Source organism: Heterodontus francisci, chromosome 30, assembly GCF_036365525.1.
Source record: "Heterodontus francisci isolate sHetFra1 chromosome 30, sHetFra1.hap1, whole genome shotgun sequence".
NCBI classification, from domain to species: Eukaryota; Metazoa; Chordata; class Chondrichthyes; order Heterodontiformes; family Heterodontidae; genus Heterodontus; species Heterodontus francisci.
Window position 1 is genome coordinate 42010962 of NC_090400.1, and position 27332 is coordinate 42038293.

A 27332-nucleotide genomic window follows, 5' to 3' on the forward strand; every position below is an offset into this window, starting at 1 on the left:
GTTAAAATGGCGCTGCGTGCGTGCCTGCGCAAGGTGCCGCGAGCCGGCCAGGGAGCGTCCGTCACTGCGCAGCTGCCGGCCACGCGCCGCCGGACCCAGTTGCTCCCTCCGCTGAGATCGCGACTTGGTTGTTCAGGCAACTGGAGACGGTCCCTTGTCATCGACAGACGGATCTGTGAAAGAAAGCCAAACAGCAGGGGGTGGCGGTGAGGTTCTTATTTCTATAGTGCCAGTTCTAAAATATATATATATATTCGGGCAGCGAGTGAGGTATCAGAAAGAGGCATTATTGATAGAGAAGCATTACCTGACAGTGTCCATTTGCAAACAGATCTGCCAACGGACGCATTTAGTACCATAAGTAGTTGTCAAAAAACTGCTGCTTTCAAAGAAAAAGACATCAAAAGGCTCATGAAGCAGGTATCTCTCCTCACCATCCAAGGCCCCAAACACTCCTTTCAGGTGAGGCAGCGATTCACTTGTACTTTCAATTTAGTATACTGTATTCGTTGCTCGCAATGCGGTCTCCTGTACATTGGGGAGACCAAACGCAGATTAGGTGACCGCTTTGCGGAACACCTCCACTCAGTCCACAAGCATGATCCCGAGCTTTGGTTGCCTGCCATTTCAACACACTTCCCTGCTCTCATGCCCACATTTCTGTCTTTGGCCAGCTGCAGTGTTCCAGTGAACATCAACGCACACTCGAGCAGCACCACCTCATTTTCCGATTAGGCACTCTACAGCCTTTCGGACTGAACATTGAGTTCAATAATTTCAGAGCATGACTGGCACCCTTTTTATTATTTTATTTTTTATTTTGTTTTATTTTTTTTTACCTTAAACTGGGTTTTTCATGCTTGTGCTTTTGGCTAGGGCCATTATTCTGTCATTAACACTCTGTCTGCACTAATGCTTTGTCTTTCACCACACCATTAGCACACTCTGTTTGCTTTTGCCCCATGACCTCCTTGTCAGTTAATCTCTACGGCCCTCTGACCTATCACACACCTTCCCCTTTGTTCTCTTTCCTCCCCCCACCCCCGCTTTACTTGCTTAAACCTATTACATTTCTGACCTTTGTCAGTTCTGATGAAAGGTCACAGACCTGAAACGATAACTATGTGTCTCTCTCCACAGATGCTGGCAGACCTGCTGAGTATTTCAAGCACTTTCTGTTTTTATTCCTTAGGTGATGTGCCTTTCAGGCAGAGCTCAATATGGACAGAATGCATTTCAGGCACAGCGAGGCACAGCTGACTCAAAATTATTGGCATTTTTCCAGTCAAACTTGGGAATCCACTCTTGAGTAATATCTGGCAAGGGCTTCAATGATGAGCTGTGAAATCATTATGAAATCTGGGTCAATACCCTCTGTATTTAGTTTTTTTTTTAAATTTGCACTTCTGATAAATTTACTGTTTTTCAGCAGATCTGCCTGTTTCAAATGATGCCTAAGTTATATTACATGTTTGGTATTAATGCAGTACAATCACACCAAATTGCACAATTTATTTTGCATTAGTATGTGATTTCATTTTATTTCAGTTTCACAGGTACTACAGGGCAAATTCGTACAGACATATGCTGTCAGCAAGTAGGGTTTGACATATTCTTGGAGGTTTCCCACCTCTAACTGCCCTGTCAAGTCAACCTCCTTTTTAACCACCTCCAATGAGTTTCTAACTAATAAATGAAGGTGTTCAAAGAAAATGACAAAAAAAAAGCTTTTTTTAGTGCTCCCAGGACTTTTTTTCTTGGGTTGCTCACAGCAGTATCCAAGAGCTTAAAATTTAATTCCTAGAAATTTAAAGACAATGTTGGAATGTTGGAAACCCCAAGGGAAGTAAGCACAGAAGAGAACAAATACCAAAAGAAAAACAAGATAGCCTAAGCTCCCTCAGCACTTCCAAATGCCCGATTTTACGACAGTGTTTGGCAAGCAGGAGGGACTTTCACTTGGCTTCATAGCAAAGGAATGTCAGGTACTCAACCCAAACAGGAAGGAAAATACATTTTCAAAGTGAGTCAAGGTGAAAGGTCAAAAAAATAATGTGCAGGTCAGAGATTTGGATTTGGATTCACATAGCAATATCTGGGCCAAATGTGATGTTCAAAACATTTCATTTGAGAGTGTAAGTTGGAACTATTACAGTACAATGGAGTGCATTGTTAGTGTCTTTGTTTGAAAATAGTGAGGGGAGAAAAATAAAATAGATTCTGTTATTTTCCCCCTCAGTATTTCCAGCTGAGAGACCAGCTGCTCCAAGTTTTGTTCTTGAGCCAGTCACCAAGGGCACAGAGTGGCATTTTTCATCCTCACTGCAGGGAAACATCTATGCCTCATTCAATGCCATTCTGTCAATGGAAATGCCTAGATTATGAAGTCATTGTGTGTGGAATCATTGGTATGCGCACAGATCTAACCACTCCTTTGCACAGCCTATTGCATTGAATGACTTCGATCTTCATTTCACAATGGTGGTGAAATTGGGCCATGAGTCACACAGCAATGAATATGCAAGTTACATAATCACTTTGGTGTACTTGTCCATAGATCACTGAAGGCGGCAGCACAAATAGATAAGGTGGTTAGAAAATAGGAGCAGGAGTAGGCCATTCATTATGATCATGGCTGATCATCCAACTCAGTAACCTGTTCTCCCTTTCTCCCCATACCCTTTGATCCCTTTAGACCCAAGAGCTATATCTAACTCCTTCTTGAAAACATACAATGTTTTGGCCCCAGCTGCTTTCTGTGGTAGCGAATTCCACAGGCTCACCCACTCTCTGGGTGAAGAAATTTCTCCTCATCTCAGGCCTGAAAGGTTTATCCCGTATCCTTAGACTATGACCCCTGGTTCTGAACTCTCCCACCATCGGGAACATCCTTCCTGCATCTACCCTGTCAAGTCCTGTTAGATTTTTATAAGTTTCTATGAGATCCCCCCTCACTCTTCTGAACTCCAGTGAATATAATCCTAACCGACTCAATCTCTCCTCATACGTCAGTCCCGCCATCCCAGGAATCAGTCTGGTAAACCTTTGCTGCACTCCCTCTATAGCAAGAACATCCTTCCTCAGATAAGGAGACCAAAACTGCACACAATATTCCTGGTGTGGCCTCACCAAGGCCCTGTATAATTGCGCAAGACATCCTTGCTCCTGTACTCGAATCCTCTCGAATCCTCTGGAATATGGAATACTTGCCTTTATTAGCCGAGGCATAGAATATAAGAGCAAGGAGGTTATGATGGAGCTATATAAAATGCTAGTACTGGAGTACTGTGTACGGTTCTGCACACCACACTATAGGAAGGATGTGATTGCCCCGGAGAGGGTGCAGTGGAGATTCACCAGGATGTTGCCTCGGCTGGAGCATTTCAGCTATGAAGAGAGACTGAAAAGGCTAGGGCTGTTTTCCTTAGAGCTGAGAAGGCTGAGGGAGGACGTGATTGAGGTATACAAAATTATGAGGGGCATTGATAGGCTAGATAGGAAGAAACTTTTTCCCTTAGCGGAGGGGTCAATAACCAGGGGGCATAGATTTAAGGTAAGGGGTAGGAGGTTTCGAGGGGATTTGAGGAAAAAAAATTTCACTCAAAGAGTGGTTGGAATCTGGAACGCACTGCCTGAAGAGGTGATAGAAGCAGGAACCCTCACAACATTTAAGAAGTATTTAGATGAGCACTTAAAACACCATACCATACAATAGTTAGGTGCTTTATGGCCAGCACAGACACGATGGGCCAAAGAGCCTGTTTCTGTGCTGTATAACTCTATGACTAAGTAACACCTTACTGGTTTGTACTGAACAATGTTTTCATTGGAACTTGTTACATATTCCTTCAGTACTTGTCATTTAAATTTTTCATATTAAGATTCCATTCTCAGCTTATGTGATACATAATAATCTTTCATTTTTCCAATACCAGACATTGTCTTTTCTCATTATTGGTTCATTATAAGCATATAAATATTAAAAGGGTGGTAAAAGGAATAGTGGAGCCAATTAGGGACCAAAAAGCATGGAGGCGGGGGGGAGGGTGGAATGGCTGAGGTACTAAATGTACTTTGCGTCTGTCTTTACCGAGGAAGATGATGCTGGCCTAGTTGTCGTGAAAGAGGAGGTAGTTGAGACACTGGATGGGCTAAAAATTGGTAAAGAGGAGGTATTACATAGGCTGGCTGTACTCAAAAATTGATAAGTCACCAGTTCCAAGTGAGGTGAATACGAGGATACTGAGTGGAAATTGTGGAGGCACTGGCCATAATCTTCCAATCCTCCTTAGATACAGGGGTGATGCCAGAGGACTGGAGAATTGCAAATGTTACACCCTTGTTCAAAAAAGGGTGTAAGGATAAGCCCAGACAGTTTAACCTCAGTGATGGAAAAGCTTTTAGAAACTCTTAATACGGAACAAAATTAAGAGTCACTTGGACAAATGTGGATTAATTAAGGAAAGCCATCACCGATTTGTTAAGGGCAAATCATGTTTAATTAACCTGCTTGAGTTTTTTGATGAGACAACAGAGGATGTTGATGAGGGTAATTTAGTTGATGTGGTGTATATCGACTTCCAAAAGGCATTTGATAAACTGCCACGTAACAGGCTTGTCAGCAAAGTTAAAGCCCATGGAATAAAAGGGACAGTACCAGCATAGATACGAAGTTGGCTGAGTGACAGAAATGGCATAGTGCTAACTGGTTATTTTTTGGACTGAAGGTATATAGTGGGGATTCACAAGAGTTGGTGTTAGGACCACTGCTTTTCTTGATAAATATTAATGGCCTAAACTTGGGTGTTCAAGGCACAATTTCACAATTTCCGATGACACAAAACTTGCAAAACTTGGAAGTATTGTGAACTGTGAGGAGTATAGTGATGAACTTCAAGAGGATATAGATAAGCTGGTGGAATGGCTAGACAAGTGGCAGATGAAATTTAATGCAGAGAAGTATGAAGTGATTCATTTGGTAGGAAGAATGAGGAGAGGCAATATAAAATAAAGGGTACAGTTCTAAAGGGGGTACAAGTGCAGAGGGATCTGGTATATATGTGCACAAATCATTGAAGGGGGCAGGACAGGTTGAGAAAGCACTTAATAAAACATACAGGGTCCTGCACTTTATAAATAGGGACATAGAGTACAAAAGCAAGGAAATTATGATGAACCTATATAAAACACTGGTTTGGCCTCAACTGGAGTATTGTGTCCAATTCTGGCCACCACATTTTAGGAAGGATGTGAAAGCATTAGAGAGGGTGCAGAAAGATTCACGAGAATGGTTCCAGGGAGGAGGAACTTCAGTTATGTGGATAAATTAGAGAAGTTGGAACTGTTCTCTATGAAGAAGAGAAGAGAAGATTAAGAGGAAATTTGATAGATGTGTTCAAAATCATGAAGGGTCTGGACAGAGTACAGAGGGAGAACAGTTCTCGTTGGCAGAAGGGTCAAGAACCAGAGGACACCAATTTAAGCTAATTGGCAAAAGAACCAAAGGCGACATGAGGAAAAACATTTTAAGCAGCGAGTGGTTAGAATTGGGAATGCACTGCCTGAGAGTGTGGTGGAGGTAGATTCAATTGAAGCCTTCTGAAGAGAATTGGATAATTATCTGAAGAAAATAAGTTGCAGGGCTAGGGGGAGTGGGACTAGGTGAGTTGTTCTTGCACTCCTTATCAAGAATTTATCTACCACTGCCTTAAAAATATTCAAAAACTCTGCTTCCACTACCTTTTGAGGAAGAGAGTTCCAAAGATTCACGACGCTCTGAGAGAAACAAATTCTTATCTCTGTGTTAAATGGGCAATACTTATTTTTTAATGGTGACCCCTAGTTCTAGATTCTCCCACAAGGAGAAACGTCCTTTCCATATCCACCCTGTCGAGACGACTCAGGATCTTACATGTTTCAATCAAGTCGTCTCTTAGTCTTCTAAACTCCAGCAGATACAAGCCTAGCCTGCCCAACCTTTCTTCATAAGACAATCCGCCCATTCCAGGTATTCGTCTAGAAATCTTTCTCTGAGCTACTTCCAACACATTACATACTTCCTTAAATAAGGAGACCAATACTGTACACTGTACTCCAGATGTGGTCTTACCAATGTCCTGCATAACTGAAGCATAACCTCCCTACTTTTGTATTCAATTCCCCTCGCAATAAACGATAACATTTTATTTGCTTTCCTAATTACTTGCTGTACCTGCAGACTAACCTTTTGCAATTCATGCACTAGGACATCCACGTCCCTCTGCATCTCAGAGCTCTGCAATCTCTCACCATTTAGATAATATGCTTATTTTTTATTCTTCCTGCCAAAACGGACAATTTCACATTTTCCCACGTTATACTCCACTTGCCAGATCTTTGCCCACTCACTTAACCTATTTATATCCCTTTGTCCTTATGTCCTCTTCACAGCTTACTTTCCTACCTATCTTTGTGTCATCAGCAAATTTAGCAACCATACCTTCAGTCCCTTCATCCATGTCATTTATATAAATTGTAAAAAGTTGAGGCCCCAGCACTGATCCCTGTGGCACACCACTCGTTACATTTTTCCAAAACAAAAATGATCCATTTATGCCTACTCCCTGCTTCCTGTTAGCTAGCCAATCTTCTATTCATGCCAATATGTTACACCCTATACCATGAGCTTTTATTTTCTGCAATAACATGTGGAACCTTATCAAATGTCTTCTGGAAATCTAAGTACAGTACATCCACCGGTTCCTCTTTATCCACAGCACATATTACTTCTTCAAAGAACTCCAATAAATTGGTTAAACATGATTTCCCTTTCACATTGACTCTGCCTGATTACCTTGAATTTGTCTAAGTGCCCTGCTATAACGTCTTTAATAACAGCTTCTAACATTTTCCCTGCGACTAACAGGCCTGTAGTTCCCTGCTTTCTGTCACCTTTCCTTTTTGAATAAAGGAGTTACATTCACTATTTTCCAATCTAATGGAACCTTCCCAGAATCTAGGGAATTTTGGAAAATTAGAAGCAACGCATTAACTATCTCACTAGCCATTTCTTTTAAGACCCTAGATTGAAGTCCATCAGGACCCGGGGACTTGTCAGCCTGCAGCTCCAATAATTTGTTCAGCATCACTTCCCTGGTCATTGGAATTTTCTTGAGTTCCTTCCTCCACTTCCTGATATACAGCTATTTCTGAGATGTTACTTGTATCCTCCATAGTGAAGACTGATGCAAAATGTCTGTTCAATTCATCTGCCATTTCTTTATTTTCCATTATTAATTCCCCAGACTCACATTCTATAGGACCAGTGCTCATTTTGTTGACTCTTTTCTTTTTTAAATATCTATAGAAACTCTTACTATTTGTTTTTATACTTCTAGTTTTCTCTCGTACTCTAATTTTTCCCTCCTTATTAACCCTTTAGTCATTCTTTGCTGTTTTTTATAGTCTGTCCAATCTTCTGACCTGCCACCCATCTTTGTGCAATTATATGCTTTTTAAGTTTGATACTATTTTTAACTTTTTTTAGTTAACCACGGATGGTGGGTCCTCCCTTGGAATTTTTCTTTCTTGTTGGAATGTTTCTATTCTGTGTATTCTGAAATATCCCCTAAATGTCTGCCACTGCATCTCTATTAACCTAGCCCTTAACCTAATTTGCCCGTTCACTTTAGCTAGCTCTGCTTTATGCCCTCATAATTGCCCTTATTTAAGTTTAAAATACTAGTTTTAGACCCATTCTTCTCTCCCTCAAACTGAGTGTAAAATTTGATTGCTGCTGCCTAGGTGCGCCTTCACTATGAAGTCATTAATTAATCCTATTTCGTTGCACAATACCAGGTCTAGTATAGTTTGCTCTCTGGTTGGCTCCAGAACGTGCTATTCTAAGAAATTATCCCGAAGACATTCTATGAACTCCTCTTCTAGACTAACTTTGTTCTTCTGATTTTTTCCAGTCTATACGTTGATTAAAATCCCCTATTACTATCGCCATACCTTTCTGACAAGCTCCCATTATTTCTTCCTTTATACCCCGTTCTACTGTGTGGTTACTGTTAGGGAGCCTCTACACCACTCCCACAAGTGACTTCTTGCCTTTATCATTTCTCCCAAACCACTTCTACATCCTGGTTTCCTGAACTTAGGTCACCCTCTCCATTGTTCTAATAACATCATTAATTAACAGAGCCACCCCGCCACCTTTTCCTTGCTTCCTGTCCTTCCAGCATCGAGACATTTCGAATGATCCCAGCGATGAGACAGTCCGCCCGTGGGCCCGATTTTAAATCTGTGCAAGCAGGTGGGTTTTGAATGAGTTCAAGTCTCAACCTATAGTTCAATATGGTGCATAAAATGGCTCCTGCCAAAAAGTCTTTATTTACATATCATGACATCAGAGGTCACATGTGTATGGCAAGCCAAAGTGTACAAAAGTATTTATCCAAGCATCCCCTTTTCATAAAAGAAAAATTTGCATTTACATTGCAACTAAAAAACATAGGGAACAGTATGTTTACGTACCGGTAAGACAGAATACTTCAAAATAAATTTGACAAAACCCACAAAGGTGCACCAATAATTTCTGCCTTTACTTAATTGTAAATCCATTCAGAACCTTCGGGAGCTCCCATCACTCCAAACTGCATAGCCATGCAATCCATGCACAACTCTGGAATGTCCAACTCTAAGGCAAATCAACAGAGGCTCTGTCTGAACATAAAGAGGTAAAGCAGTCTTATTAGCCTTTTTAATCAAATTTGATTTTCTTTCCTTGAGGAGTCATCTTTCCAGCTCTGAATCCTACAAATTCCCCCATCCACTTCTAGCTCTTACAAAGCCTCGACCACCTTGCTGGCTTCACTGTTCAGTCTAGCAAAGTCAAGTGTCATTTTGCATCCATCAATTTCTCCATCTTCTATAATTTCCTTTGCTAATTTTGCATCTTCTGCTGATGGGAAGTCCACAAAGCCAAAACATTTTGATCTTCCAGATTCTTTGTCTTTTGCAATTCTAACACTCTCAACTCCTTCAAAGACTTCTTTTAAAGTTTCTTCACTTGTGTCATCGGAAGGGCCACAAACAAACAATGTCTTGCTGGGACCATCACCACTTCTGTGTCCTTGGTTGCTGAAATCCAACCTTACAACTTGCCCTTCAATTTGTGTTGCTGTGATTCTCAAGAACTTTAGCATCCTCAATAAATTCAAATTTAACAAATCCTTTCGGTCTGCCATTCTTCTCTGGTATGTCGATCAATGATGCTTTTACAAAAATACTCTGAAGGGTTTCTTATTTTGCAGAATATGCCAAGTTATTTACAATGAGTGTATCAGAACCTGGTAGCATTTATCTACCCTTTACATTTAACATACACTTATTGCCAGTAAAATTAATGACAATGACCTTGTCCTGCCCTCAACCTCAGTGTCTTGTTTCTGTTCCAGTGCTGTATCTGCAGGTGCTTCATTTTCAAATTCAGTATACACAATGCCCAGAGTCCCTGAACCTTCATGAGAAACAGGAATTCTAATGTCAAGGGCATCCTCAAAAATCTCTTTAAGGCCATCCTGAGTTACCTTGAATGGGAGATTTTTGACAATGGCCTCCAATCCCTTTAGCTATCTGCATTGCTTTCCATGCTGCATGCTTTGTCAAATTTGACTGCAAGTCCCAGCATGTTGTTTCCATTGAATTCCAATGCCTTTTTCAGTTGTTCTTTGGTTTCAAAGTCTATGTGACCAAATTTCTAGCTGCGACTTAAAATTTCTTTTTGGTGAAGAAGCCATTCAGGCTTTAATTCCTCAAAGTTCTTTTCAGAGTTCAATTTTCCAACAAAAAGCAAAAGGATGCATCATTTTCAGTTTAATGCTTCTCTTTTTTTTCCATCTCTAGCTTTCTTTGGCACAGCTATCTCAAATTCTTCCTTTGCTTTTTTAGTACAGCAGCTGCACACTTGGGAATAGATTTCTTTTCTGGTACATTGAGGGTTATCAGTCCAAGCTTTTGACTTAAGCCAGCCGAGATGCTTAGTGTCCACTATCTGGAACAGAATTTCTTCTTTCTTCCCGTTGCATTGGACTCTCAGCTTGGTTTGTCCTATTGGGGGTGAGCATCGTTCCATCATAGAGCCTCAACTTTACCTTCAATGGCTTTGCATTCAGATCAGCATCCTGAGCAATTTCACACAAGTCTGCGAAGCTTGTGACGTTACGCATAAAGGCCTGCTTAGGTCAGGGAAAAAAAACCGACAGGAACCTGACGGAACCACATTGGACCCGAGCCTGACCCGGCCCGAGTCCCTCCATTTTTTCCCGCGCCCGACCCAACCCGAGCCCGAACCGACCACCGGAATGTTCACTTTACCTACCTTCCGATTCCCAATCCGTTTCTTTTTAAACAACCTTTTAAGTCCAATTAATACTGTGTGTGTCCGACCCGGACCCGATCCGACCCAACCCGAAAGCCGGACCCGGAAGAGCGACGCGGCCCGACCGGAACCCGACACATGTTGTCGGGTTCGGGTCGGGTAGCAGGCCTTTAGTTGCACATATAAACGGTGTCTATCTAGCGCATCACATCAGCTTAATGCTTTCCTTCTGCAGTCATCATACCAACAGTCACAAACCACTTTCTACCTCGAGATTTCACAGCACTAACATGTTCTAGGGTGTAGAGTGATTTGGCAGAATCATCATCTGACATCGGTCCATCAGCCATATTGTCAGGAAAACCCTATATGCCAAATGGGACATATTAAATTCATTGGAAACTTAGTTTAGACTTTGTGACAGAGACAGCAAACAGGCAGAGACTGAGGGTATAGCAGCAAAGACAGCAGCTGCTCCCCCTGTGTCTCTCTTTCTCTCTCTCTCTCCCCAGAAAGAAGAAAAGAACCGGCTGCGACTGGAGGTTCCCCTCCAAGCCTACAGACCGCTACAGCCAGCATCCAGGGGAAGAGAATCAACAAGCAATTCTGCCACAGTGCACTTGGACCAGCGACGACTTCAAGACTACAGCTTCAACCCAGGACCACTGGACTTACAGACTGTATTTAAATTCCATTTATTCTGGACTTTCATCCAACCACCAAATCTGCTTCCTTCTAATCTATTTGTGTGTGTGTGACTCTCGTGTGAATGTGCGTGAATGTGTAGTGTATTTTTAGTATTTTGAATCGGGTTAGCGTGTTAAGTGTAATAAACTTATCTCTTTCTTGTTTAAACTCAAGAAAACCTGTCTGATTGGTTCTCTGTAATCACATTAGAGGAAAGGTACAACACTCACTGAGGTGGTAAGCATAACCATTATTTTTAAAAAAGGGATAAACTCTGGTCAATCAAGAGAAGGGGTGAGGGGGAGCCTGAGACCGCCCCACTCCCTCCTCACCTGGCCATAACAATATTTCAAGGCTTGTTCTTCTTCTTTCTAGCAAAACATTTGCATACAAAGTGGTTGAGCTTCTTGCAGTTCGACCACTGCTTTTCCCATTCTGGACATGCTTCCTTTTCCTTCTTGTGGTATTTACATCCAGTACTATGGTCTAAATCTTTCTGCTGGCCCTTCTGAAAGTTTTCTTCCTTTTCATCATTGACTGGTGCTTGGGAGACTTGGACTGCCTCCCAGCATAGAGCACAGCCTCGTCAGTTCTCCCATCAATACTCTTCAGATGTTGATTAGCCACTTCAGAGCTTCTGCACATGTCAATAGCTTTCTTGAGAGTAAGCTTCTCTTTTCTCAACTGACATGCCTCACAGCGAAATCTCTTGTTCCTAAGACAGTCCTATCGCTGATGAGATCACCCTTCTGTTGCCCAAACTCACAAGACTCAGTTAGATGTCTCAGAACATCACATACTGATCAATATTCTCCCTCACTTACTGAGTCTAGTGTACAACTAGGACTGTTTCCACTGGAGCAGAGAATGCTAAGAGGAGATTTAATAAATGTTTTCAAATTTTTTTATTCATTCTCAGGATGTTGGTTTCACTGGCAAGGCCAACATCATTTGTCTATCCCTGAAACTGAGTGGCTTGCTAAGCCACTTCAGAGGGCAGTTAAAAGTAAGCGGGATTGGTGTGGGACTAGAGTCCCATATAAGCAAAACAAGGTAAGAACAGCAAGTTTCCTTCCCGAAAAAACATTAAAGAACGAGTTGAATTTTAATGACATTCCGCCAGTTTTATAGTCAATTTTAGTAATGCCAGCTTGTTTGCCTGAACTTTTTTAAAAGTTGAATTTGAATCCTGAAAAAGTATTTAAACTCATGTTCTCTGGATTATTCGGGTAGGTTACTTACTGGTCCAGTCACAAAACTATGGCACTACCATACCCAGCTAAAGCTTGTGCTGGGGTGATTGGGGAATGACTATTTCCTCTGGTTGGGATTCAGTAATGAGGGGTCATCAATTTAAATTGTCACTAAGAGAAATCAGGAGAAATTTATTCATGCAAGAGAATAGTTGCACCTTTTAGTGGAAAATTGGATAAATATTTGAAACAAAGATGGATACAGGAGCTGGAAGCGATTGAGATACAGGGGAATTAATTTATTCTAGGAAAGAACCAGAATAGCCATGATGAGCTGAGTGGCCCCTGTCTGTGCTGTAAACATTTATGCATCTGACCCCAACTCATCCAAAACTCCACCACCCACATCCTGTTCTAAGTTCCATTCACCCAATGGTCCTGTTCTCACTGACTTCCACTAACTCCCCCAAAATCCCAAATTCAATATCCTTGTATTTCATTGATTTGATATATATTAACCTCTATAGCTTCTTTTCACATGTACGATGACAACATCTAGCTCTACTTCACCACCACCTCTCTCGACCCCTCCAGTGTCTCTAATTTGTCAGACTGCTTGTACGACATCCAGTACTGGATGAGCAGAAATTTTCTCCAGCTAAATATTGGGAAGACTGAAGCCATTGTCCTTGATCTTCACCAAAAATTCTGTTCCCGATCCACCAATTCCATCTGTCTATCTGAGCCATTTGAGGCTGAACCAGACTGTTCTCTACTTCAATGTCTTATTGACCCCAAGATGAGCTTCCAACCACATAGCAATGCCATCACTAAGAGTGCCTATTTTTACCTCCGTTACAAACATATTAATTAGGAGCAGGAGTGTCGGCCCCTCGCTTAGCCCCTCCCTCAGCTCATCTGCTGCTGAAATCCTCATCCAGGCTTTTGTTAACTCATTGGCTCCCAGTTAAGCAGTGCCTTAACTTTAAAACTCTCATCCTTGTTTTCAAATCCCCCCATGGCCTCACCGTTTCCTACCTCTGTAATCTTCTTCAACCCTACAACCCTCCAAGATCTCTACTCCAGTTCTGGCATCTGGCAGAGTGGTAATGTCACTGGACAAGTAATCCAGAGGCCCAGGCTAATGCCCTAAAGACATGAGTTCAAGCCCACCATGGCAACTGGTAGGATTTAAATTAATTACTAAAAACAATCTGGAATTGAAAGCTAGTCTCAGTAATGGTGCCATGAAACTATCATTGATCATCGTAAAAACCCATCTGGTTCACTAATGCCCTTTAGGGAAGGAAATCTGCTGTTCTTATCTGGTCAGGCCTACATGTGACGCCAGACTCCCAGCAATGTGGTTGACTTCGAAATGGCCTAGCAAGGCACTCAGTTGTCAAGGGCAGTTAAGGATGAGCAACAAATGCTGGCCTTGCCAGTGATGTCCACATTAAAGGCCTGTTCAGGTCAAAGGAAAAGAACCCGATCCAAACCACAGCGGACCCGAGCCTGACCCGGCCTAAGCCCCTCCAATATTGCCCCGTACCCGAGCCTGACCCGACCATCCCTTTACTTACCTTCCAACTCGGTACCTCCAGGAAGCTGCAGCGTGTGCGTGATGACGTCATAGAGACTTTACTCGCTCCCTGCGCAGACTCAGTTTCCCTGTTTGGCGTCCCGGACTCCAAGCTCAGGAAATTTTAATTTTAACACTTACCAGCAGAGCACTGACCGTATGTGTCCGGCCCAACCCAGACCCGGCCCAACCTGGGCCTGGCCCGACCCAAGCCTGAAAGCCAGACCCGGAAGAGGGGCCCGACCTGACCCAAACCCGACACATGTCGTCAGGTCCCTTTGGGTTCAGGTCAGATAGCAGGCCTGAAGTCCACATTTCATGGAAGAATTAAAAAATTGCTCCACCATTGGTGGCCATGTCTTCAGCAGCTGTGGCTCCAAGGTTTGAAATTCTCTCTGCCTCTCTATTTCTCTTTCCTCCTTTAAGACGCTCCTTAAAGCCTACTTTTGGTCATCTTCCCAAAATATTATGTGACTTACAATCAAATTTTATTTGATAAGACTCATTTGAAGTGCCTTGGGACATTTTACTAAGTTAAAGGTGGTATATAAATGCAAGTTTTTGTTCTTAACATGAAATCTACCCCAAGCATTTGTTTTAATTTATCCTGGTACTAATCCGGAATACAAAATCAGCAGAGTTTATGTTGGCAAATGTTGTGTCCATTCTGACCTCCAATTGCTAATGTAGACAAAGACTATTTATTCAGCTAAGTTGCAGAAAGGTTTGGGCTGGAGACTCCCAGTGGATAACCGGCAGGAGTGGATGCTAATCCCGCATGGGAGTGTGAGTCAGGGATGTCTGCAGTTGGTGCCCGCTCAGGACCGAGTTAAAATTACATCAGGGACCCATTTACTTCATAGGACTCAAATGGAATTTAATTCTTTTATTCATGGGGTTCCTGCCAGAGTTCAATGGAAGCCTTATCTGATGCCAAAACCAGCAGTGTAAAAATTGCAGATCATTGGGAGCAGAGCAGGAAATGGAGCTGCTCCATATTGACTACTCTTCCACTTCTTTCCTAGCAATTGAAGAGAGTTCAAATCACCCTAGAATGTTTGTTTTTGCAAAGTTATTATTAGCTGTCAGAATTAGCACTTACAGAAGGTGGTATATAAACATGGACTATTGAATATGTTTGTCAATAAAATCAATTTCAGAGTTAAGAAATTGCACTTCACTCAACTGACAATATTTGCATAGTTAGCGTGGAAAGAAGACTTGCAGGTTAGAATCCTCCAGAACAGGTGTGTATTGTGTAATGAAGAATATATTACTCGAAGATGTTGGTTGCACAGTCAGAAATGCCAGTTGCTGTAAAATTACAAAAACAGAGCACCCCCTGGTGGAAGATGCTTGCAGTTTGAAATAAAAGCAAAATACTGCAGATGCTGGAAATCTGAAATAAAAACAGAAAGTGCTGGAAATACTCAGCAGGTCAGGCAGCATCTGTGGACAGAGAAGGTCTGTAACCTTTCATCAGAACTTGCAGTTTGAAACATGTGGCTGAAACGGGGTTGGGAACTTGACGCCTGGATGATTTCCAAGTCCTGACCCCACACCTCAGCTGCATTGCTAACGCGACGGGATCCTTAAATATTAATGCCCTAATTGTAAAGAAGGCGAGCTCAGCACCCAATTAGTAGCACCTAGCATCTATAAGAGGCAGGAACTGCCTGCATGATGGAGCCTGCTGTTGCCTTGCCAAAGAGAGCCAACAGAATAAAGAGGTGAGGCAGCGCTTCCAAAATAAAAAAAATCCTTTGCTTAGCCTGACACAAAATCCCCGTATATCCAAAACATTTCATCTTCCAACAATAAAGTTTGCCCTCTGCCCGATGTGAGCCCGACAACTGGGCTCACCAAAAGCCTAATTGAAAATTACAGTGTGGACCCCCATCCACCACCCCTTTAATGAGTTCTCCAAGAGCTTAATGGGCCCTTAATTGGAGGTGAACAGCTTCCCCGTTCCCTCCCTGTCTCCCGCACTCACATTGAAAATTGCGGTCTGTCCAGAGGCATCCGGTTCCGGAAACGACATTTTTGGGACTGTGATTTTCAAATCATGTCCGCACCCGGTCCTGATCCCGCAGCATTTGAAAATCTGGATCATAATGTTGTGCATTCTACTTGTTTTCATTAACATTTCAGTTATTATTTGGTATATTATGTATAGAAATGTGAAGTGATGCATTTTAGTAGGAAGACTGAGGAGTGGCAAAATAAACTAAATGGTACAGTTTAAAATGGGATGCAGGAACAGGGAGTCCTTGGGGGTTCACATGCACAAATCTTTGAAGGTAGCAGCACAAGTTGATAAAGTTATTAAAAAGCTAATGGATCATGTGCTTTATATGTAGAAGCACAGAGTATAAATGCAAAGAAGTTATTCTAAACCTTTATGAATTACTAATTTGGTCTCAGTATTGTGCCTAATTCTGGGGACCAAATTTAGAAAGGATGCCAAGGCAGCATAGAGAGGTGCAGAGAAGATTTACTAGAATGATACCAGGGATGAGAGACTTCACTTATGTGGAGGAAAATTAGGATTGTTCTCCTTAGAACAGAAAGGTTAAGGGGAGATTTAACAGAAGTACTCAAAATTATGAGAGTTTTTGATAGAGTAAAAAGGTTAAACAGTTTCCACTGGCAGGAGGGTCGGTAACCAGAAGTCACAGATATTAAATAATTGACAAAGAAACCAGAGAGCAGTCCAGGAGAATTTTTTTTTAACGCAGTGAGTTGTTATGAGGTGGAATACACTACCTTAAAATGTGGTGGAAGCAGATTCAGTGGTAATTTTCAAAATAGAATTGGATATATACTTGAAAAGGAAAAATCTGCAGGGCTTTGGGGAAGAGCAGGGGTGTGGAAAGCTCCTTCAAAGATGCGGCACAGGTACAATGGGCTGAATGGCTTCCTTCTGTGCTCTTTGATTCAATATTGCAGAAATGTGTATTTGTGCCATTAAATTTGAGAACTACATGTGCTAAATTTTATCAGTGCTCCGCGGTAGTGCGCTGTGAAGTCGGCGGCCTTCCAACATGGAAGTGCCACCGCACAGCCCCCGCGATATTACGCACGGGGACTCATTTAAATGGAGGGGGCAGAGTGGCCGCCCCCGAAGACGTAGAGGGGCCGGGCCACCGCGTCCCCAGCAACGGCATCAGGTGCCACTGCGTGGATGCCAGCGCCATTTTTAAAGGGCTTCAAGCCATTCAGGATAGATGTAAATATTTAAAAGTGCGAGTGTAGAGTCATGGAGTTTTACAGCACAGAAACAGGCCCTTCGGCCCAACACACCTGCACCGACCATCAAGCACCCGTCCAAAACTAATCCCACTCCCCCGCACTTGGCCCGTGGCATTGTATGTTATGGCATTTCAAGTGCTCATCTAAATGCTTCTTAAATGTCGTGAGTGTTCCTGCCTCTACCGCCCTTCAGGTAGTGTGTTCCAGATTCCAACCACCCTATGGGTGAAAATCTTTTTCCTGAACTCTCCTCTAAATCTTCTGCCCCTTACCTTAAATCTATGCCCCCTAGTTATTGACCTCTCTGCTAAGGGAAAAAGTTTCTTCCTATCTATCCTATCAATGCCCCTCACAATTTTGTATACCTCAGTCAGGTCCCCCCTCAGACTTCTCCACTCCAAGGAAAACAACCCCAGCCTATCCAGTCTCTCTTCATAACAGAAATGCTCCAGCCCAGGCAACATCCTGATGAATCTCTTCTGCACCCTCTCCAATGCAATCACATCCTTCCTATAGTGTGGCACCCAGAACTGTACACAGTACTCCAGCTGCGGCCTAACCAGCATTTTATACAGCTCCATCATAACCTCCCTGCTCTTATATTCTATGCCTTGGCTAATAAAGGCAAGTATCCCGTATGCCTTCCTAACCACCTTATCTACCTGTGCTGCTGCCTTCAGTGATCTATGGACAAGTACACCAAGGTCCCTCTGACCCTCTGTACTCCCTAGGGTCCTACCATCCATTGTATATTCTCTTGCCTTGTTAGTTCTCCCAAAGTGCATCACCTCACACTTCTCAGGATTAAATTCCATTTGCCACTGCTCTGCCCATCTTACCAGCCCGTCTATATTGTCCTGCAATCTAAGCCCTTCCTCCTCACTATTTACGACACCACCAATTTTCGTGTCATCTGCGAACTTACTGATCATACCTCCTATATTCACGTCTAAATCATTAATGTACATTACAAACAGTAAGGGTCCCAGCACCGATCCCTGCGGTACACCACTGGTCACAGAACTCCATTCGCAAAAACAACCCTCTACCATCACCCTCTGCCTCCTTCCACTAAGCCAATTTTGAATCCAATTGGCCAAATTACCCTGGTTCCCATGGGCTCTTACTTTCTTAACCAATCTCCCATGCTGGACCTTATCAAAAGCCTTACTGAAGTCCTTGTAGATGATATCAACTGCTTTACCCTCATCTACACCTCTAGTCACCTCCTCGAAAAATTCAATCAAATTTGTTAGACGTGATCTCCCCCGACAAAACCATGCTGACTATCCATGATCAATCCCTGCCTCTCCGAGTGGAGATTAATCCTGTCTCTCAGAATGTTTTCCAATAATTTCCCTACCACTGACATTAGACTCACAGGCCTATAATTACCTGGTTTATCCCTGCTACCCTTCTTGAATAATGGTACCACATTTGCCGTCCTTCAGTCCTCTGGCACCTCTCCTGTGGCCAGAGAGGATCTGAAAATTTGTGTCAGAGCCCCCGTTATCTCCTCCTTTGCCTCACATAGCAGCCTGGGATACATCTCATCTGGGCCTGGGGATTTATCCACCTTTAAGCTCGCGAAAACAGCTAATACTTCCTCTTTTTCAATACTAATTTGATCAAGTATATCACAATCCCCATCTCTGATCACTACACCTACATCGTCCCTCTCCATAGTGAACACAGATGAAAAGTAATCGTTCAAAACCTCACCTATGTCCTCCGGCTCCACACACAGATTGCCTCTTAGATCCCTAATGGGCCTCACTTTTTCCCTGGTTATCCTCTTGCCCCTAACATACTTATAAAATGCCTTGGGATTTTCCTTTATCTTGTCTGCCAGTGATTTTTCATGCCCCTCTTCGCTCTCCTAATTACTTTTTTAAGTACTCCCCTACACTTTCTATACTCCTCTCGGGCCTCCTCTGTTTTCAGCACTCTAAATCTGCCATACACCTTTTTTATCCTTATCAAATCCTCTATATCCCGTGACATCCAGGGTTCCCTGGACTTGTTGGCCCTACTCTTCACCTTTACGGGAACATGCTGTGCCTGAACCATCACAATTTCCTTTCTAAATGACTCCCACTGGTCTGATGTGGACTTTCCTATAAGAAGCTACTCCCAGTTCACTTTTGCCAGATCCTGTTTTATCATGTTGAAACCTACCTTCCCCCAATTCAGTACTCTTATTTCCAGTCCCTCTATGTCCTTTTCCATAACAACCTTAAATCTTACAGAGTTATGGTCACTATCCCCGAAATGCTCCCCTACTGCCACTTCTACCATTTGTCCATCTTCATTCCCTAGGATTTAGTCCAGTACTGCTCCTCCTCTTGTAGGACTCTACGTGCTGGCTCAAAAAGCTCTCCTGAATGCATTTGAATAATTCTGCTCCCTTTAAGCTTTTTGCACTAATACTATCCCCTCTAATATAGGGGAAGTTGAAATCCCCTACTATTATTACCCTATTATTTTTGCACCTCTCTGAGATTTGCCTACATATCTTCTCCTCTATCACTGCCTGACTGTTTGGAGGCCTGTAGTACACTCCCAGCCAAGTGATAGCCCCCTTTTTGTTTTTAAGTTCTACCCATATGGCCTCATTACCTCCTTACTGCAGTAATTGACTCTTTAATCAACAGTGCAATGCCACCTCCTCTTTTACCCCCTCCCCTATCACATCTGAAGATTCTATACCCTGGGATATTAAGCTGCCAGTCCTGCCCTTCCCTCAACCATGTCTCAGTGATAGCAATAATATCATATTCCCATGTGTTGATAAAAAAGTCAGTAAATATTTAATTTAAAAATAATTTTAAAAATAAAATAATAACATTGAATCCCCTCTCCCACCCCCACCCAATCCTCAACACATAAAAATGACCTTATTCCCCCCCCCAAAATACACTTCTTGAAATTCCGAATTTTCCCCCCTGAACTTCAGTATCTTTGATCCTCAACCCCTTCCCACCATCCCCACAACGAATAGGAATTTCCCCACATCCCCCCTCCCGCCCTGATGATTTTATTTCTTCCCCCTTTCCCACCAGTGTCTCGCCTCGGAACTCCAATGGAGTTCCGCAGGCACATGAGTTGCGGCATGGGACGGCCGCCATCGTCAGGTAAGTTCATCTGCATTTTAATTATCCTGATTTTAATATTTTAATGAAGGCCCCGCCACCAAGCGGTGGGAGGGCCGCACCGAGGCCTCGCTGCCGCCACTAATATTCGGCGGGGCCGTCTCGGCATCGTGCATCGTGGTGGGCTACTCCTGCTAACATTTTACAGGCCTCCCTGCCACAACCCACGGCGTCAAGAGGCTGGTAAAATTCAGCCCCGTATGTTCTACCACAGTACTAACAGTATTTTGATAAAATTAATTAAATTCATTATCTTTGCATAATTTGTCAGCAATGTTTTTTAACTTCATCAGAATTATCATTTTTATATAAAATTCTTAACATCATTTTTAAAAATTCTTTAAATATGGGATATGGTATTCTGTAATATGTTGTAATTTAGAATAGCGTGCAACTTAAAGCACTTCCATGGTTACTCGGTCAAGATAGATGTAACTAAAGCTATCTTTTAACTCTTAGATGTAGCTCCAAAGCACTCTGATTATGAAGCCACTATTTTTATACCATGAAGCAGCTTGGACCAAAGATGATCCAGAAATCTTGATGAGACAAGTTTTGATGCTGATACCTATCTCCGAGATTCCAGAAAAGATGATGAAAATCCATCTTTAACCTTGTAATGTCAAAATAAGTGCCTTTGAACAGCTGCTCAATAGTACAGCATCATGGACACCTGCAGTGCCCTGTATTGCAAGTTCACAATTTCAGCTGGACCATTAGGGTAAGAATATCAACAAGCTCATCAGTCCAGGTTGTTCTGCACATTCTGCGCCCAGTTACACAGTAGTATGACACCAGAATGCTTAGAGTAGGTTGGTTTTATTCTCTTTTCATTGAGGTCTAAAGGCTGGGAGCAGAATGAGCGTCAAATTGGGAGAATCAACAAACTTCTTATAATCAATTTGGTTTCTTCATCTGAAAACAAAACTGATTTTGCACTTTTTACTGTCTGCTTTGTAAATTGTTATGTTTTACAATTTGCAAATATCAACCGTTACAAAGCATAATAGCTTTGTTCTTTGGAAAGTACATTTATTTGAAAATTATCATAATATTTTTCACAATAATGTATTTTTTATTAAAATATTGGTAAATATAAACTATGGATGGCATCTCTAACATGTTAGAAGTATATTGGGGTTTGCATTGTTTTTGAAATCTGGTTATTAACAAAATATATGAATATGATTTAAAATTTCAAGAAATTTCACAACGAGGTAAATATAAAGAAAGTATAAACTTATATCACTATGTAATTTTTTTATGTTTGCGTGATGATTGACACAGCAGAGTAGAAGGCAAGTTTTAACCTGGCAAGTAACTATTTCAAAGTGCCTAAAATAATCAAAGGAACATGTTCTGGCCAATACAGCATTTAGCATCAGAGGATGTGGATAGTTTATTCAGTTATACCTTTTATGTAAAAGATAGTAGATATTACTGTCTCACCTCTTCCTGTCTTGTGATGGTGCCACTCTGCGCAGACTTGAACAGCACAACTTGGTACAATTGGTAACAGTGGAAAATACTAAACCAAAATGAGCAGAACTGTTAGAGAAATAATCAATTCAAACTGCAAAACAAAAGAATATTTAGATGACGAGTCTGCTCATCAACACGAGGGGTGGTAGTGTTGTGTGCAACAATTTTTCAATTACAGCATCTAAAGTCACCATCTCACAGGCACGTTACAAATATAGCACAAGCATCTCACATAGCATTCTAATCCTTTTCAACAAACACCTTAATCACAACTTCAGAGGACCACCTTCCTACATTTTCCATTTCTTATACAAGGCATCCTGCTGGCTTCTCAGAGTGAAATTGCTAATCTGATGCTGAATTATAGTTTTCTGTTGTGAACTCGTTCAGTATGGACTGGGTTGAAACTATCCTAACTTATTCCATTTTGAACCATTCAAATCGACCAAGACAGGAGATTTGTAAAGGAGCCTTAAGGGAAGAGTGACCATAATATGATAGAATTTTACATTAAGTTTGAAACTGATGTAGTTCAATCTGAAACTAGGATCTTAAATCTAAACAAAGGAAACTACGAAGGTATGAGGGGCAAGTTGGCTATTGTAGATTGGGAAACTACACTAAAAAGTATGACAGTAGACAGGCAATGGCTATCATTTAAAGAATTAATACATGGTTTACAACAAATATGTATTCCTTTGAGGCACAAACACCCAACAGGAAAAGTGATCCAACCATGGCTAACAAGAGAAGTTAAAGATTGTCTTAGATCAAAGGAAGAGGCTTATAAAGTTGCCAAAAAAAGGAGTAAGCCTGAGGATTGGGAGCATTTTAGAATTCAGCAAAGGATGACCAAGAAACTGATAAAGAAAAGGAAAATAGAATATGAATTTAGTGAGGAACATAAAAACGGACTGTAAAAGCTTTGATAGGTACGTAAAAAGAAAAAGATTAGCAAAGACAAATGTGGACCCATTACAGGCAGAGTCAGGAGAATTTATAATGGGGAACAAGGAAATGGCAGAGAAACTAAACAAATACTTTGTGTCTGTCTTCACAGAGGAAGATACAAAAAAACTCCCAGAAATACTACAGAACCAAGGGACTAGCGAGAATGGGGAACTGAAAGAAATTGGTATTAGTAATAAAGTAGTACCAGAGAAATTAATGGAACTGAAAATTGGTAAATTACCTGGACCTGATGATCTACATCTCAGAGTGTTGAAAGAGGTGGCTGTAGAGATAGTGGATGCATTTTGTGGTCATCTTCCAAAATTCAATATATTCTGGAATGGTTCCTGCAGATTGGAAGGTAGCAAATGTAACCCTACTATTTAAGAAAGAAGGGAGAGAGAAAACAGGGATCTACAGACCTGTTAGCCTGACTTCAGTAGTAGGGAAAATGCTAGATACTATTATAAAGGATGTGATAACTGGACACTTAGAAAATAATTTTAGGATTGGGCAGAATCAACATGGATTTATAAAAGGGAAATCATGTTTGACAAATCTGTTGGAGTTTTTTGAGGATGTAACTCGCAGAGTAGATAAGGAAGAACCAGCGAATATAACGTATTTGGATTTTCAGAAGGCTTTCAATAAGATCCCACACAAGAGGTTAGTAAACAAAATTAGAGCACATGGGATTGGGGGTAATATATTGGCATGGATTGAGAATTGGTTAATGAACAGACAACAAAGATTAGGAACAAATGGGTCATTCTCAGGTTAGCAGGCTATGACTAGTGGGTACCTCAAGTATCTGTGCTTGGGCCACAGCTATTCACAATCTATATTAATGATTTGGATGTGGGGACCAGATGTAATATTTCCAAGTTTGCTGATGACACAAAACTAGGTGGGAGTGGGAGTTTTGAGGAGGATGCAAAGCGGCTTCAAGGGGATTTAGACAGGCTGAGTGAATGGGCAAGAACATGGCAGATAGAATATAATGTAGAAAAATGTGAAGTTATCCACTTTGGTAGGAAAAACAAAAATGCGGAGTATTTCTTAAATTGTGAGAGATTAGGAAATGTTGATGTCCAAAGGGACCTGGGTGTCCTTGTTCATGAGTCACTGAAAGGTAGCATGCAGGTGTGGCAAGCAATTGGGAGGGCAAATGATATGTTGACATCTATTACAAGAGGATTTGAGTACAAGAGTAAAGATGTCTTGCTGCAATTGTATAGAGCCTTGGTGAGAATGCACCTGGAGTATTGTGTACAGTTATGGTCTCCTTACCTAAGGAAGGATATACTTGCCGTAGCGGGAATGGAACGTAGATGCAGCAGACTAATTCCTGGGATGGTGGAATTGCCCTAAAAGGAGAGATTGAGGAGACTGGGCCTGTATTCTCTAGAGTTTAGAAGAATGAGAGGTGATCTCATTGAAGCATTCAAAATTCTTACAGGGCTCAACAGGGTGGATGCAGGAAGGATGTTTTCCCTGGCTGGGGGATCTAGAACCTGGGACACAGTCTCAGAATAAGAGGTAGGCGATTTAGGACTGAGATGAGGAGGAATTCCTTTACTCAAAGGATGGTGAATCTTTGGAATTCTCTACCCCAGAGAGCGGTGGAGACTCAGTCACTGAGTATGTTTAAGACAGAGATCAATAGGTTTCTAGATATTAAAGGCATCAAGGGATATGGGGATAGTGCAGGAAAATGGCTTTGAGGTAGAAGATCGGCCAGGATCTAGTTGAATGATGGAGCAGGTTCGAGGGGCTGAATGGCCTACTTCTCTTATTTCCTATGTTCCTGTTTGTATTTCATCATTCTGAAATGGATTAAATTCACAGCTCAAAGATGAAAAGATACAGTACTATCACACACAACCAATTGCCTAATTAACCATTTAATCCTGTGGCTGCATATATATTAGAAAAAGCAACAACTAGAAAGGGTAGTCATAGCCAAGGAATTCAAAATTAATTTGTAAACCATTCAAGTTTGTTTGCAATTCATATCAACTGAACCTTTGGATGTTTACACCCTTGAGTCACATTTCAAGCTAGATCCACTTATTTATTTTTTTATTTATTTAGAGATACAGCACTGAAACAAGCCCTTCGGCCCACCGAGTCTGTGCCGACCAAGAACCACCCATTTATACTAACCCTACAGTAATCCCATATTCCCTACCACCTACCTACACTAGAGGCAATTTACAATGGCCAATTTACCTATCACCTGCAAGTCTTTGGCTGTGGGAGGAAACCGGAGCACCCGGCGAAACCCCACACGGTCACAGGGAGAACTTGCAAACTCCGCACAGGCAGTACCCAGAATTGAACCCGGGTCCCTGGAGCTGTGAGGCTGCAGTGCTAACCACTGCACCACTGTGCCGCCCCAGCTAGATGTCAAGATGCCATGGAGCCTGGATGGCAGGTAAGTTTTGGTTGTCTCACCAGGGCTAATCAGTCAAGAAACTCATCAGTATCCAGGACAAAGGAGCCTGCATGATTGGCACTTGTCAGGCAAGCCCCCCATTTGCCAAGAATGAGGAAAATTAATTTCGTCACATGAACATTGATTTTAAACAGTTATTGGTACAGAAAGAACTTGCTTTCAAAAAACAATTGGAGACTTTGGCTGCAGAGAGACATTAGCATATCCACAGACAGTACTTCAAAGAACAAAGGGGCTATTCCTTGCTTCAATTTAGTCCACAATGGACTTTTGATTACCAGACGTTGAAGGTGGAAAGGTTAGCATTCCAGGTTAACTGCTAAGATGGCCGAATACACAGACATGGTCGAACCGGTTTGGTCACATGGCTGGCTGACTGTTGGAGTTTTTTGAATTTGAACTTCCAACAAGGAATTTGAAACGCAGTAGGCTGTTTTTTCCTGGACTGAGGACACCTCTCTCCTGTCTGCTCTCATCTCGCTCTAACCAGCATCGGAAACCATTGAAGACGTATGAACCCCAAGAGAGAAAAGTCTCCTACAGTGAACAAGATTTAAGAAAAATACTGGGCCCCAATGAAAAGTAAGAGCTGTCTACAATCACGGACTGTACAGCAAGCTGGAAACACAGAAACAGTAGCAAGAAACCCCCTTTAAAGACTGCCTCAAACCTCTCTAGTATATTTTTATTCTGTCCGTATTTGCATGTGTGTATCGCGTGTGCATGCTAGCGTGGGTGTGTCGTATCTCCGTAGACGTTAACCGTATTAGAGTTTAAGTTTAAGGTTTAATAAATTTCATTTTTCTTCTTTAAACCTAAATAAAACCTGCTGTGCTCAATTCTTTGCCTTATAATTGGAAAGATGTGAACAAGGATTCACCAAAGGGGGAGCTCAAAACACAGTGTATATAAAATCAAACCCAGTTACAATAAGACCAGGTGAAGACAGTAAAAGGCCCCAAGACACCTTTCTCACCTGGTTGTAACACACCCCATCTACCACCGAAACAATCACTCCCTCTACCACCAGCGCACCATGACTAGAGTGTGTACCATCTCCAAGATGCATTGCAGCAACTCGCCAAGACTTTTTCGACAGCATTTCTGATCCCACAATCTCTGCCACCCAGCAGAACAGAGGCTGCAGACACAAGGGGACACCACCACCTGCAAGTTCCCCTCCAAGTCACACTCCATCCTGACTTGGAAATATATCACTGTTCCTTCACTGACACTGTGTCAAAATCCTGGAGCAGCCTCCCTACACCACACAGCAGTGGTTCAAGAAGACAGCTCACCATCACCTTCTCAAGGACAATTAGAGATGAGCAATAAATGCTGGCCTTGCCAGCAACACTCATATGCCATGAACAAATTTTTTTTTAAATAACCAGGAGCATTTATAAACTGCAAGGGTTTCCACTCCATCAGTGTGCAACAACATGTAACCACGACAAAAGGTTTCTGCAGGTGTGCACCAGATTCCTGGGGACTACCATGATGCTTTCATCCTGTGGAAGTCCCAGCTCCCTGACCTCTTTGGATCTCCAAGCAGATTTAAGGGGTGACTGGTAGGGACAAAGATATTTCAAAATTAGCTCATGGCACCCTTGAGAAACTCAACCACTGATGCCCAAGAGTAGTACAACAACAACCATATGACAACCAGCTGTGTCATTGAGCAAGCGATTACATGCTGAAGATATTTATCAAGTGCCTGGTGTCATGAAGGTGCTTCCATTATTAATATTTTTTGAGGACTTGTATTTAAAAGACTGCGGAAAATACCTGAGAAGATGCCTGGAATTTTTTTTTTAAGGGTCACTGGAAGGACACTTGGGACTTTGTTTAAAAACAAACACTTACTGGATGTCACATGTCTTAAGTAAACAGCCGGAGCCTTAGGACTATGGAACTGTTTGGACTTAGAGAAGTCACATGTCTGGGTTTATGGCTGTTAGGAGATTTGGTTTCATTTTTGGATATTGTTTGGAGTTCAGTTGGTGGATAGCCTGCTAAGAGAGAAGCCACTCAACTCGTCCTTTGCCACCTGTTTTGAAAAATCTTCTGAGAATCCAGTGTGATAGCTGAAATGCTGAAACGACTGATGCAGTAATTCTCCCGAAAAGCCTGCAAGACTACTCCTCGATGTCTCCTGAACAGAACTGCTCCAGAATGATCCCAGTGACAGCCATCTACATGGACCTGGACG

At 42.0% G+C, this 27332-nt stretch overlaps 1 long non-coding RNA gene and 1 pseudogene across 1 annotated transcript; one reads left to right on the forward strand and one right to left on the reverse strand.

Annotated features, from left to right (window-relative positions):
• LOC137346703 (uncharacterized) lies at positions 1-21176 on the forward strand. The gene is made up of 3 exons (XR_010968760.1): positions 1-206; positions 332-462; positions 20689-21176. It is a non-coding gene; the product is annotated as an uncharacterized lncRNA (long non-coding RNA).
• LOC137346828 (nucleolin-like) lies at positions 8797-9882 on the reverse strand (annotated as a pseudogene).
• Positions 21177-27332: the final 6156 nt, after the last annotated feature.